A 13,348-nucleotide genomic window follows, 5' to 3' on the forward strand; every position below is an offset into this window, starting at 1 on the left:
GCCAGAAGATTTTTTTTACAAAAGCAGCCTCTTCATAGTTCGCACTTTTTATACACACCACCATAGGAAAGGCGGTATATTCATTTAGTCATTCCGTTTGCAACACATCGAAATATCCATTTCCGACCCTACAAAGTCTTTATATTTCTGATCGTCGTAAAATTTCAAAAAGGATTTAATGATGCCCGAGTGTCTGTCCATCTATCCGTCCGTCAGTTTTAGTCACTCGACAGTCCTTAAAAATTGAGTATTAAGTCGAAATTTAGCACTCGTATTTCTTAGAACTCGTATTTCTTCTATACACAAGTTAAGTTCTTGAATGAGATAAATCGGTGCTATATAGACCGATCTGGCGGGTAAGGGTGTTATGCCAGTAAAAGTCGAATTTTTTTTCCTATTTCGCTGAAATTTGTAACACGAAGTTGCACTAGGGCCGCCGATATTCAAACCGAATATGGCCCACATCGGACCATATTTACATATAGCTGCCATATAGACCAACATTCCAGTTTATGGTCTTACGTAACAGGCGCATTTATTAACCCATTTCGATGAAATTGAAAACAGTGAGTTGTTTTAAGCCTCCCGACATTTGACTCAAATATGGTTCAGATCGGACCATATTTAGATAAAGCTGTCATATAGACCAATCTGCTGATTGAGGATCTTAAGGCCATAAAAGCCGCAATTATTATCCGATTTCGCGAATTCGGTGAAATTTGAAATAGTGAGTTATTTTAAGCCTTCTGACATTTGACTCAGATATGGTTCAGATCGTTTCATATTTAGATATAGCTGTCACATATACCGCTATGCAGATTTAGGGTCTTAAGCCCATAAAAGCCGCAATTAATATTCGATTTCGGTGAAATTTGAAATGGTGAGTTGTTTTAAGCCTTCCGACATTCGACTCAAATATTGTTGAAATCGGTCCATATTTACAATATAGCTGCCATATATACCGATCTGCTCATTTAGGGTTTAAAGCCCATAAAAGCCGTAATTATTATCCGATTTCGGGGAAATTTGAAATAGTGAGTTGTTTTAAGCCTTTCTACATTTGACTCAGATATGGTTCAGATCGCTCTATATTCAGATATAGCTGCCATATAGAGCGATCTGCCGATTTAGGGTCTTAAGATTTCGCTGAAATCTGTGACAGTGAACTGTTTTAAGCCTCCCGACATTCAACTCAAAAAATGGTTCAAATCGGACCATATTTACAAATAGCTGTCATATAGACCGATCTGCTGATTTAGGGTCTAAAGCCCATAAAAGTCTAATTATTATTATCCGATTTCGCTGAGAACTGAGGCAGTGTGTTGTTTTAAGCCTCCCGACATTCGACTCGTATATGGTTCAAATCGGACCATATTTAGATATAGCTGTCATATAGACCGATCTAACGATTTAGGGTCTTAAGCCTAAGCGTTCGCTGAAATTTGAAATAGTATGTTGATTAAAGCTTCCAGCTATCCGACTCAAATATGGTTCAGATCAGTCTATATTCATATATAGCTGCCATATAGAGCGATCTGCCGATTGGGGGCTCAAGTCCATAAAAGCTACATTTATTACCCGTTTTCGCTAAAGAAAATTGCAATAATGCGCAGATCGCTCTGCGTTAAACGGTCTTGTGCCCATAAAAGCTGCATTTATAACCCGATTTCGCTGTAACCTAAAACAGTAAGTTATTTTAAGCCTTCCGGCGTTAGACCTAGATATGGTTCAGATCGGACTATATTTAGAAATAGATGTTATATAGACCGATCCAGAATCTTAAGCTCATAAAAGCCGCATTTATTATCTGATTTCAATGAAATTTTAAATAGTAAGTTGATTAAAGCCTCCCGATATATGATACAAATATGATTCAGATCGGTCTTTATTAAGATATAGCTGCCATATATACCGATCTGCCGATTAGGGGCTACATTTATTACCCGTTTTCGCTAAAGAAAATTTGCAATAATGCGAGTTTCCAGAAAATTTTTAAAACAAATATTTTTTTTTTGATTTGTAGTTTCTTAATACTTCTTGAAGTTTTTATTAAACATTTCAAAATATTTGATCGAAATTCATAGTTCAAATTTAGTTTTAAATTTTTAAAACTAACTAGGGCAAAATGGTCAAATAGAATTTCGGTCTTCAGAAATAATTCAAAAAACAAAGAAAAAGAAAAGTTCATACTTGGAATTTACGAGGATACTAGAAAATTTATCAAAAAGCACAAGGACATTATCCGGATAACGACGGCCGATAAAGGTAACGAAACAGTGGTATTGTACAAAGAAGATTACAACAACAAAGTGAAAAAACTGTTAGAGGACAAGAACACGTACAAGACTGTAAGGGAGGATCCTACAATGAAGTTAGAAAGGATGAACAATAACATCGTACAATAACTGTTTAAGAATAATTACGTAACAAAATGGGAAAGATCGAAGTTAGTTTGCAATTCAGCCTTGGCTCCACAACTTTAAGGTTTGCCGAAAATACATAAGCACAAAAGAACTCTTGGACCTATTTCTTCTTCAACGAAAGTGCCGTGCTACAATTTATCGAAATTCATCGGTGATATATTAAAAACACCAACATCTTCATTATTCAACGTCAGTAATTCGATGGAGGTAAAAGAGAGAATAAGGAACGTGATATTAGAAAGTGACGATATACTTGTATCATTTGGCGTGATATCATTAGTTACAAATATACCAACACATTTGGATATAAAAAACATCATAAGTAAGTGGGAACATCTCAAGGAACACACTAAGATGACGAAACAGATGTTCTTAAAAATCTTGCAATTCTGTCTCATAGAAAACAACTATTTTAAATACGAGGAGAAGATTTACCATCAAACATATGGTATGCCAATGGGCAACCCCCTTTCACCGACTATAGCTAACATTGTGTTCGACACACTTTTGGACAAAGTGTTGGGGGAACTAAGAAGCCGAAATATAGAAATCAAGTTTTTAACGAAATACGTGGACGACCTCTTGGGAATAATCAAAAAACAAGACGAGCAGCAAATACTAAGGCTACTTAATACATATACACGAAAATTCAATTTACATTAGAAAGAGAAGTAGATGGCGAAATACCATTTTTGGATATGAAGATTATAAGACAGAAGAACAAAATATTGTAGTTACAGACTGGTACACGAAGGCAACGGCATTTGGACGAATGATGAACTGCAACTCAACACAACCTAAAAGGATGAAGACAAATATGGCAAACAAGTTATAGACCTTAGTAACGAGCAATATATTACACGCAATATAGCAAAAATAGAAACCATATTGAAATTAAACAATTTTCCACCTTCACTTATAAAGACTCTAATTTGGAATGTTATTCACCCCAAACAATACAAATATGAAAAATCATCGGAAAATACTTATTTTCACAGTGTACCATATATTCCCAAATTAGCAGAGAACAATGCTTGGGTACCAAACAGAGAAAATGAAAAACAACAATCGCATACAAATCAAACCACACACTACAAAAGCTGTTCACAACAACAACTACCAAAGCAGACAAACTCCAACTAGACAATGTAGTTTACGAATTGACGTGCAATGGCAAAGAAGGGGAACAATGCAATATGTGTTATGTGGGCACCACTCGACTAAAACTGAATATACGAATGGCAGAACACGAAGCAGACATCAAGAAAGGCAAAGAAAGCACAGCTTTACCACAACACATTAAAGAGACGGGACACAACATTGACTTAAAAGCTGTCAGATTTCTTGACAGAGAGAGAGAGAGGAATGAAAATAAGAGGGTTACTCTTGAAAGTTAACGTATACAACAGAGGATAGAGACGTCGATGAACACAAAAGAGGACAAAGATAATACATAGCTACAGTATTCCATTGCAATAGTTTAGAGCGTAAACATAGTTCTGTGATATTAGTTTTTAATTTTTCGCTGCAATATTTTACATTTTATTTATTTATTTACTTTTTTATTTATGAGTCGTGATGTCCAGTTTTTTAATGAATAAAGATAATAATGCAAATGTAAACATATGTAAGTAAAAACTATAAACGTAACAAAACAGAACAAAATATTTAAAATGCGTCTTTTGTTAATAGATTTCACTACATAAACTCTTGAAAAAGTCGGAAAAAAATAGACGAAACTTCGAGAAAAGGATGAAATAAACTTGTTTTATTTGCATTTTGAAACATATTGATCCTAACAACCCGCAAAAATCACTGGATCACTGGTCACTAACAAAAATTATAGATATTTAATTTTTACATAAAACCTTGAATTTATATAAAATTCTTAATTAAATTGACCAACCTTTACATACATTTGCACTTTCTGCAAATACCAAAACAAAATTTTCCATTAGCAACTCGTGTTGGGTGTCTTGCGGCTTTTAAGGCCAATGTGGAAGTGTCGTAATGCCAATGCATAACCATCTACCTTCCACCTTTAGTGTACACAGTCATTGTAATACAAAGAAACCAAAAAAGTTAAATTGCGATTCCGCCCTTTGTTTTCCATTCCTATAAAATTATTACCCGCTCTTGGTTCTCAACTGCATTATATGACAATTTGGAACTTTTTATGTGCCGTCATGTGGGATGTACATTGGCAGTGTAAGTATAATAAAAAAAAACTTTCTAAGCCAAACAACCATTTAAAGTCATAACAGCATGAATAATCAAAGACAAGTCTGTGTTGCTCTATCGGTAATGTGTCAACGCAGTGAGAAATGTGTAAAAATTTCTATTCACTCCGTTTAAATGGCCTAAAATTAGTTCAGTCTTCCGGCAAGAAATGATAAAGGTAACAAGCAAAAGCGTGCTAAGTTCGGTTGGGCCGAATCTTGGGTACCCACCACCATGACTTCCGCTAAAAATTTACCCTTATTAACTAATTTTTGTATATGAATTATTTTTGTCATATCGGGAGTCATGTCACAAGTCATATGGGGATATGGGTAATTAGGAGGCCTATATTACCATACTGACCGATTCGGATAAATCTTGGCCTGGATGTTGTAAGTTATAAGATAGGTGTTTGGGCCAAATTTCAACCACATCAGGTGAAAATTTGGGCTTTAAGGGCTGAAAAAGTCAAATACGGGGATCGGTTTATATGGGGTCTATATCTGTTTAGGAGGCCACCGTAGGGCAGAGGTTAGCATGTCCGCCTATGACGCTGAACGCCTGGGTTCGAATCCTGGCGAGACCATCAGAAAAAAATTTTCAGCGGTGGTTTTTCCCTCCTAATGCTGGCGACATTTGTGAGGTAGTATGCCATGTAAAACTTCTCTCCAAAGAGGTGTCGCACTGCGGCTCGCCGTTCGGACTCGGCTATAACAAGGAGGTCCCTTATCATTGAGCTTAAACTTGAATCGGACTGCACTCATCGATATGTGAGAAGTTTGCCCCTGTTCCTTAGTGGAATTTTCATGGGCAAAATTTGCAATTTGCATATCTGTTTATAGACCGATTCGGATCATACATGTCATGGATGTTGAAAGTCATAACTCAAGTCTATGTTCATAGGGCTTCTAAGCGCTGAGAAAGTTTAATCCGGAGTCGGTTTGTATGGGGGCTATATCTGTATATAGACCGATTCGGATCATACATGGCGTGGATGTTGAAAGTCATAACTCACGTCTTTGTTCCAATTTTCACCCAAATCGGATGAAAATTGAGGCTTCTAAGGACTAAAGAAATCAAATCCGGGGATCGGTATATATGGGGGCATATCATATATACCTGTGGGATGGAGGGACACGAAGGTAATTTTCACTCCGAAAACAGGAAAATCTTACCACACGAAGGCGACATATTTCCGTCTTATTAGTTTGTCATACTTTATCCTGAAGCCTCTTGAGAGGTTGATAGAAACCTATCTTAGGGCAAAGATCCCTGGAGATCGCCTGTCTCGGCAGCAGCATGCATATAGTAAAGGCAAATCCACTGAAACAGCCCTTTACGACCTAGTCGACTAAATAGAGGATTCTCTCGCTGTCAAGGAATATACAATGGTAGCATTTTTTGACATTGAAGATGCTTTCAATAATGTAAAACCGACGTCAATCATGAATATGCATTACGGCCAGCTTGGGATCTGTGTATCTAAAAAGATGGGTCAGCAGAGGAACACCTCAAGGAGTTGTGCTGCCTCCTCTACTTTGGAATAATATATTATTGTCCCTGGTAGTAAAATGTGTCGAAGTGGTCAGCGTATGCTGATGACGTGGCAAATGCTGTTAGGGGAAAGTTTCCCAGCACTCTAAAATACATACTTCAGAAAGCTCTACGTGCAACAGCGAAGTGGGCTACCGAAAGTGGTCTAGGCGTAAATCCGTGCAAGACAGAAGTCGTTCTTTTCAGCAGGAGATACAAGTTACCTACAGTGGCACCTGTCTCCTTAGGAGGAGAGCATGTTTCATTTACAGAAAGCGCAATATATGGGTGTTGTGGTGGACAGGAAAATGAACTTAAAATCCAACATTTTGGAGAAGGCAAGAAAGACAACTCCTGCCCTACAAGTCTGCAAGAGACCCATTGGCAAAATTTGGGGGTTTAAACCGCATGTCATACACTCGTTGTGGTCTGGTGGCCGGCGCTTTAAAAGTCAACCGGATCCAAGGATGGCTAGTTTGTGCATCACAGCCGCACTGAGGACGACACAATCTGATGCACTGAATTTAATGCTACATCTTATGCCTCTGGTCATTGTGCCTAGGCAAATTGCTGCGACCACTGCCGTGAGGCTAAGGGATTTTCTAGGCAGTGTGGATTACACCTTACCTGAGCCGCTTTTTGATAAAAAGTACTGCAACACTATTTCTGATAGAATCGTAACAGAAGTTACATAAACTTCTATACGGATAGTTCCAAACTATACGACCAGGTGGGCTTTGGGGTGTACTCTTAAGATCTAGAACTGGTCATATCGAAAAGGTTACCCGATCACTGCAGTGTGTATCAAGCGAATATCCTTGCAATTAAGGAAGTGGTGGAATGGCTAAGATATAATGTCATAACGACGATTGGCATAAATATTTACTCAGACAGCCATTAAATTCCTGGAGAACGTATTTCTGAACACAAAAACCGCCCTCGACTGTCGCAGATCTGTCAACGAGATGGCTGAACAGTTCAAAAATCACCTGTTCTGGGTGCCGGGCCACAGAGATATCCCAGGGAATTGCAAATCGGACGAGCTTGCAAGACTAGGAACTACCCTATACATTCCAGGGAAACTGGAATCTGTGGGTATGCCTCTAGCGACAGGTAAGTTAAGTTTTCAGGACCAGGCCCGAAGGACAACAAATGATAGATGGTCACAAAGAGGGGGCTGTGAGCATTCCAAAACTATGTGGCCTAATCTAGACTTGAAGACTGTCATTGGCAGAACAGACGTCTCAGTCATTGTGTCACTCATGACAGGTCACTGTCTAATCGAAAAACATGATGGCAGACTGAAGGTTGTCAGCAATGGCTTTTGAAGAAGCTGTGAGGATATTGAAGAAGAAGAGCCTACAGAACACCTTCTGTGTGTGTGTCCCGCACTAGCAGTCAGAAGGACTTCGACTTTAGGTTCTCATTTCATGGAGAACCTGTATGATTTAGAGGATGTGAACATTCGCCAGTTATTGGACTTTTTAAAGCGATCTAGATGGTTTAACGGTAGGAACTAGAAGGCATCTTCCTTCTTCTGTTCCTGTGGTATCACAATGAACGAAAACATCTAAGTGAGTCTGATGGCAGACAGCCACTTAAACCTAACCTAATCTAACCTACCCATTTCCGACCCTATAAAGAATATATGTTAATTCTTGATCGTCGAACAAATCTAAGACCATCTAGCAATGTCTGTCCGTCTATTCGTCTGTCTGTTGAAATCACACTACAGTCTTTAAAAAGAGATATTGAGCTGAACAGACTCTTTTTTTGTCCACAGGCAGGCAAAGTTTGAAGTTTATCAACAGATTTCGCTGAAATCTGTTAATAAATTCATCCTTGTTTTATTTGAGCTAGATCGGTCCAGATTTACATATAACTGCCATATAGACCGATCTCTCGATTTAAGCTCTTGAACGCATTTATTGTCTGATTTTGCTGAATTTTGGGCAGTGAGTTATGTAAGGCCTCTCGACATCCTTGTTTAATTTGACCCAGATCGGTTCAGATTTAGATATAGCTGCCATATAGACCGATCTCTTGATTTAAGTTTTTGGGCCCATAATAAGTCCATTTATTGACCGATTTCGAAGAAATTTGATATAGCGAGTTGTGTTAGGCTCCTCGACATCCTTGTTCAATACAGTGCGGATCGGTACAGATTAAGATCTCCCCATTTAAGGTCTTGGAACAATAATAGCACGTTTACAACACGATTTCGCTGAAATTTCTATACAGTTGGATGTGTGAGGCTCCTCGACATTAGTTTTCGATATGGTTCAGATCGATCTATATTTGGATATAGCTGGCATATACATATACTGAACTTCCGATCTTAGTTTTTAGGCACATAAAAGGTGAATTTTCAACCGATGAATTTGGTACAATAAGTGGTGTTAGACCCTTACATAGCCTTCCTGAATATGATGGAGATCGTACTATATTAAGATATAGCCGCTATGGGTTCATAAATGCTGCATTTTTCATCGTATTATGACAAAAGGTGGTTAATCTATATATCCGAGATGGTGGACATTCAAAGTTCGGCCCGGTCGAACTTAAAGCCTTTTTACTTGTTTAACTTAAAATCTTCTTTCAAGAATATCAAACACAACCGTGTAAACACTTGTTAAATCACTTCCTACAGTATGTCGGCTAAACACCCCTATCTAAGAACAACTCTTCAAGGTACCTCTTACAACACCCAGAGAAGAACGCAATAGCTTAAGCCACCACATTACCCAATGTCGACCACCCACCTTTTTTTTTAAAATAATTCATAGACAATTTCATGGGGAGATTTATATTAGAAATAGTATCGTACTACCTGCTCAATTCTTGTTATGTCACTTGAAGGTAACTTTGCTGACATTTACTTGACAAACTTTGTCACAAAAGGAGGACTAACGGCGGGTCTTACCTTGAAAAATGTTTTTTTTTTGCACGTGCTGTTGTTCACCCTTTTCTTGGTATGTGAATATCCTTTGTATAACATTGACTTGATAACTTTTGGTTTAGTTGTTAGTACTTTGTTGACGGTAGACTATCAATGCCATGCATTTATAATACCCATCGATTACCTTCTCATTAAGGGAAAGAAATAACTTTGCAATAATAGAGAAATACCAATAAAAGGACATGAAACACCTTCAAGGGAAAGCATATTTCTAATGAGTCTACATTTTATAATGAATAGCGAAAAAATATGGTTGCAGAAAATAATGGAACAAAATCTTCAACTATTTCAGGATCGCATTAAATATTTTGTAGAAAATCAATCTACTAAATGACCCATGAACATTTCATTTAGTAACAGATGATACTTCTCTCAATGAGGCCAGGGCGATTAAAATTAAAGCTCAATGATTAGGGTCCTTCTTTTTAATGCCGAGCCTGAACGGCGTGGCGCATAGCGACGCCACTTGATACAGGCAAAGTACCTCACAAATGTAGTCAACATTAGTAAGAGGATAACCACCATTGAAAAATTTTCTGATGTTCACGCCGGGATATGAACCCAGGCGTTCGGAGTCATAGGCCGACATCCTAACCTCTGGGCCACGATTAAATCGATTTAATCGCTTTACATTTGAAAATACTAAAAATCTAAATAAAGGTCTGTCTCGCGTAGAAAAAAGTTTGCGAAAACTATAACTGGTACATTAATTTATCGAGTGTATAAACCTGCTATTAACATATTTGGTTTTCTCGTAAACTTTTAAGTTAATTGAGAAGATATAGTAATCTTACGCAGCAATCCCCAATAATCAAAAATTTGCACAAAATTATACTAAAAGTCGTTCGTTTGCCAGTTAAGGTGGGTATTAAGTTCTTCACTAAGTGAAAATTTGGCATTCATTAAAAGCGTGAACGAAGTTTTTCAACTTGAGCCAACCTGTTAAAAAAAAAAGAATTTTTATCGCCTTTGCATTCATTGTCTTTCAAATAAATAACAATTATTAGGGCTGCTATATAAATTTCTGGTCCAATCATGTAATGCATATTTTGACCATAAGAAAAGTAAAAAAACATTTAGTTCGGCCCCAGCTAAAAAATGTTCCCGTCGAAAATATTCTAGCATACTAATGCGCATTTTGAAGGCTCAATAAGTATGCATGAAACTATAATAAAATGTAAAGTGATATTCTTTAAAAAATTTACAAAAAAAAATATGGTCTGAACATACTTTTGTGCAGTAATCTATTACATACAGCGGTCAAAAAAAGTATTCATCATTAGCAAAATTGATAATAAATTCACTTATTTTGGGTAATTGAAGAAAATTTAAAGTAAACAAATAATGCAGTTTTATGCAATAGTTTATTTTTCGTAATATGTTTTAAAATAAATTCAAAAAATAAATTTAATTAGCGCAAAACATGCAATTTTATATAATAACACCAAAAACAGAACAAAAAAAGTATTCAAAAAAAGTATTCATTGAAGGGTATGCATGAAACATGGCTTCAAAGTATGGTGAAGACGAATTTGTTTTTCTTCTGATCAGCGATTGTGTATGCTAATAGTGTTTTGAGCTCATTGAACGATGATCAAGTAAAACAATTCGTGCTTCACGAAAGCTAGAAATTGGCCCGATCTTTATCCGCGTGCTTTAAAGAGAGTTTAATATCTTCAAATGAATTTGCGAACTCGGGCAAAAAGCTTATTGCGCGTGTTGTGTTTTATCTTTTGTTGTTGTTTTATACTTTTTCACGCAGTATTCTTAAATGATTTTGAGACTGAATTCCAATTTAAATACTTTTATTTTATTTCATTTATATTTTAAATTAGTTACTATTAAACGCCATCTGAGACTGAGCTTTGTATGTTAATGACAATTTATTTTTCATTCATTTATTCATTTATTTCATGGGGCATTAATCGCAGAAAACGGTGTTTTTATGGAAAACTTTACTTGCATGAAAAAGGAAAATTAAATTTGTGCTGCTAATTCATCCATTTTTGATGTTAAACAAGAAGCGCATTTTGGATCTTTAAACAATCGCATTTAAGTGGGACATTGCCCACAAAAATCATGCATGCAGGAAGTAACTGTGTATGCTAATGTCACAATAGTTTTAACTTACACAATTTCATCCAGGGGTGCAATATTTTCTGCTGGGGCCGTGACGAACTTTGGATACCCAACCCCTCGAGTATACATGTAAACCACCTCTCGTCATAATCCGTTGAAAAATGCATAATTTATGCACCCATAACAGCTTTATCGAAATGTGATTCGATTTGGACCAAATTCCGCACGGAAGGCCATTGAGTGGCCTAATAAATACAGTCACTTTTCAATGTTGTAGAACAAAATATTGGCCTATGTCCAAATATAGAACGATTCTGAACCATAAAAGACACGGATGTCGAAAAGCCTAAGATATGTCACTGAGTCAAATTTCAGCCCCTTTTATGGGGCCAAGATTTTAAATCGAGAGATCGGTCTATATAGCAGCTATATCCAAATCTGGACCGATCTGGGCCCTAACACAAATTGCTGTGCCAAATTTCTGCGAAATCGGACAATAAATGCGCCTATTATGGGCCCCGGACCTTAAATCGAGAGTTCGGTCTAAATGACAACTATATCCAAATCTGGACTAAACTGGGCCAAATTAAATAAAGATGTCGAGACATAAGTTACTGTCCCAAATTTCGGTGAAATCGGACAATAAATGCGCCTTTTATGGTCAAGTAAGTCGAGAGACTTAACACAACTCACTGATCCAAATTTCAGCGAGATCGGATAACAAATGTAGCTCAAATAGGCCTAAGACTTTAAATCGGCAGATCGCTCTATATGGGGGCTAAATCAATATATAGTCCGATATAACCCATTTTCGAACATAACCTGCCTATGGATACAAAAAAAGAATCTGTGCAAAATTTCAGCTCAATATCTCTGTTTTTGAAGACTGTAGCGTGACTTCAACAGACAGACGGACATGGCTAGATAGTCTTAGATTTTTACGACGATCAAGAATATATATATTTTATAGGGTCGGAATTGGAGATTTCGATGTGTTCCAAACGGCATGACAAAGTGAATATACACTCTTCCTTCGATGGTGGATATAGAAATTAAAGTCGAATATATCTGACCATTTGAGGTTTGCTTGAGTCCCCAAAAAAACAAATCAACATCAACTAAACATTTTGAGAAAAATAATTTTCGTATATGTATATTTTTTCCCCTGTATGTAACATTGCTAGTTGAACAGAATTCTTGTTTTATTGAGTGTTAATTACTGATAAATAAAAGCCTTTTATCGGCAAAACAAATGAAAGTAACAGACGTCGTCATAATCTCAACAATAAATACCATTTGCCATTGTTTGACACCTCCAGCTACCGGAGCTACTATTTCGATTCGAGTTTCCATTCGAGACAAAGTGATTTCCCTTTCTTATTGTTATGATTATTATTTTGAATACAAGCACGCTAAAACCAAGTAATAAATAGATTAATTTCTATTTTCTGCCTGGTGGAAATAGGAAGCATTAGTGAAATAATTGCTGTGTTTTATTTTATTGGGTTGCCCAAAAAGTAATTGCGGATTTTTTAAAAGAAAGTAAATGCATCTTTAATAAAACTTAGAATGAACTTTAATCAAATATACTTTTTTTACACTTTTTTTCTAAAGCAAGCTAAAAGTAACAGCTGATAACTGACAGAAGAAAGAATGCAATTACAGAGTCACAAGCTGTGAAAAAATTTGTCAACGCCGACTATATGAAAAATCCGCAATTACTTTTTGGGCAACCCAATAGTACTGGATTGATAAGCCGTGAAGGACAAAAATATAACGCAAACAAGTAAAAGAGTGCTAATTTCGGCTGGGCCAAATCTTAGGAACCCACTACCATGGATTCTGCTAAAAATGTATACAAAATAAATTAGTTGAAGGGCATAATTTTATTCGACATAGCAAACTTCTGTCAAACCAGCAAAATTTAAAGCTTCTAGGAACCGAACGAGAGACCGGTTTATATTGATTTATAGACTGATTTTGATTTGGCACAGTTTATGGAAGTCGTAACATAACACCGCATGCAAAATTTTGGACAAAATTACGGCTTGGAAGGACTCAAGAAGTCAAATCGGGATATCGGTTTATATGGGAGCTATATCAGGTTATAGGCGTATACGAACCGTACTTGGCA

The 13,348-nt window shown here is 36.7% G+C and overlaps 2 protein-coding genes across 5 annotated transcripts in view; one reads left to right on the top strand and one right to left on the bottom strand.

The window, feature by feature from the left end:
- The window catches only part of LOC106094398 (transmembrane protein 64), a 101,277-nt gene that overhangs the window by 51,864 nt on the left and 36,065 nt on the right, over positions 1-13,348 (bottom strand). The gene's annotated exons all lie outside the window — the stretch shown is intronic.
- LOC106095665 (phosphatidylinositol 4-phosphate 3-kinase C2 domain-containing subunit beta) overlaps positions 3,927-13,348 on the top strand; it is a 191,114-nt gene continuing 181,692 nt past the window's right edge. Inside the window, exon 1 of the mRNA XM_059363655.1 lies at positions 3,927-4,050. The gene's annotated coding sequence lies outside the window, so the exon portion shown is untranslated. The remainder of the gene's footprint in view (positions 4,051-13,348) is intronic.

This window comes from Stomoxys calcitrans, chromosome 1 (genome assembly GCF_963082655.1).
Source record: "Stomoxys calcitrans chromosome 1, idStoCalc2.1, whole genome shotgun sequence".
Classification (NCBI taxonomy): Eukaryota; Metazoa; Arthropoda; class Insecta; order Diptera; family Muscidae; genus Stomoxys; species Stomoxys calcitrans.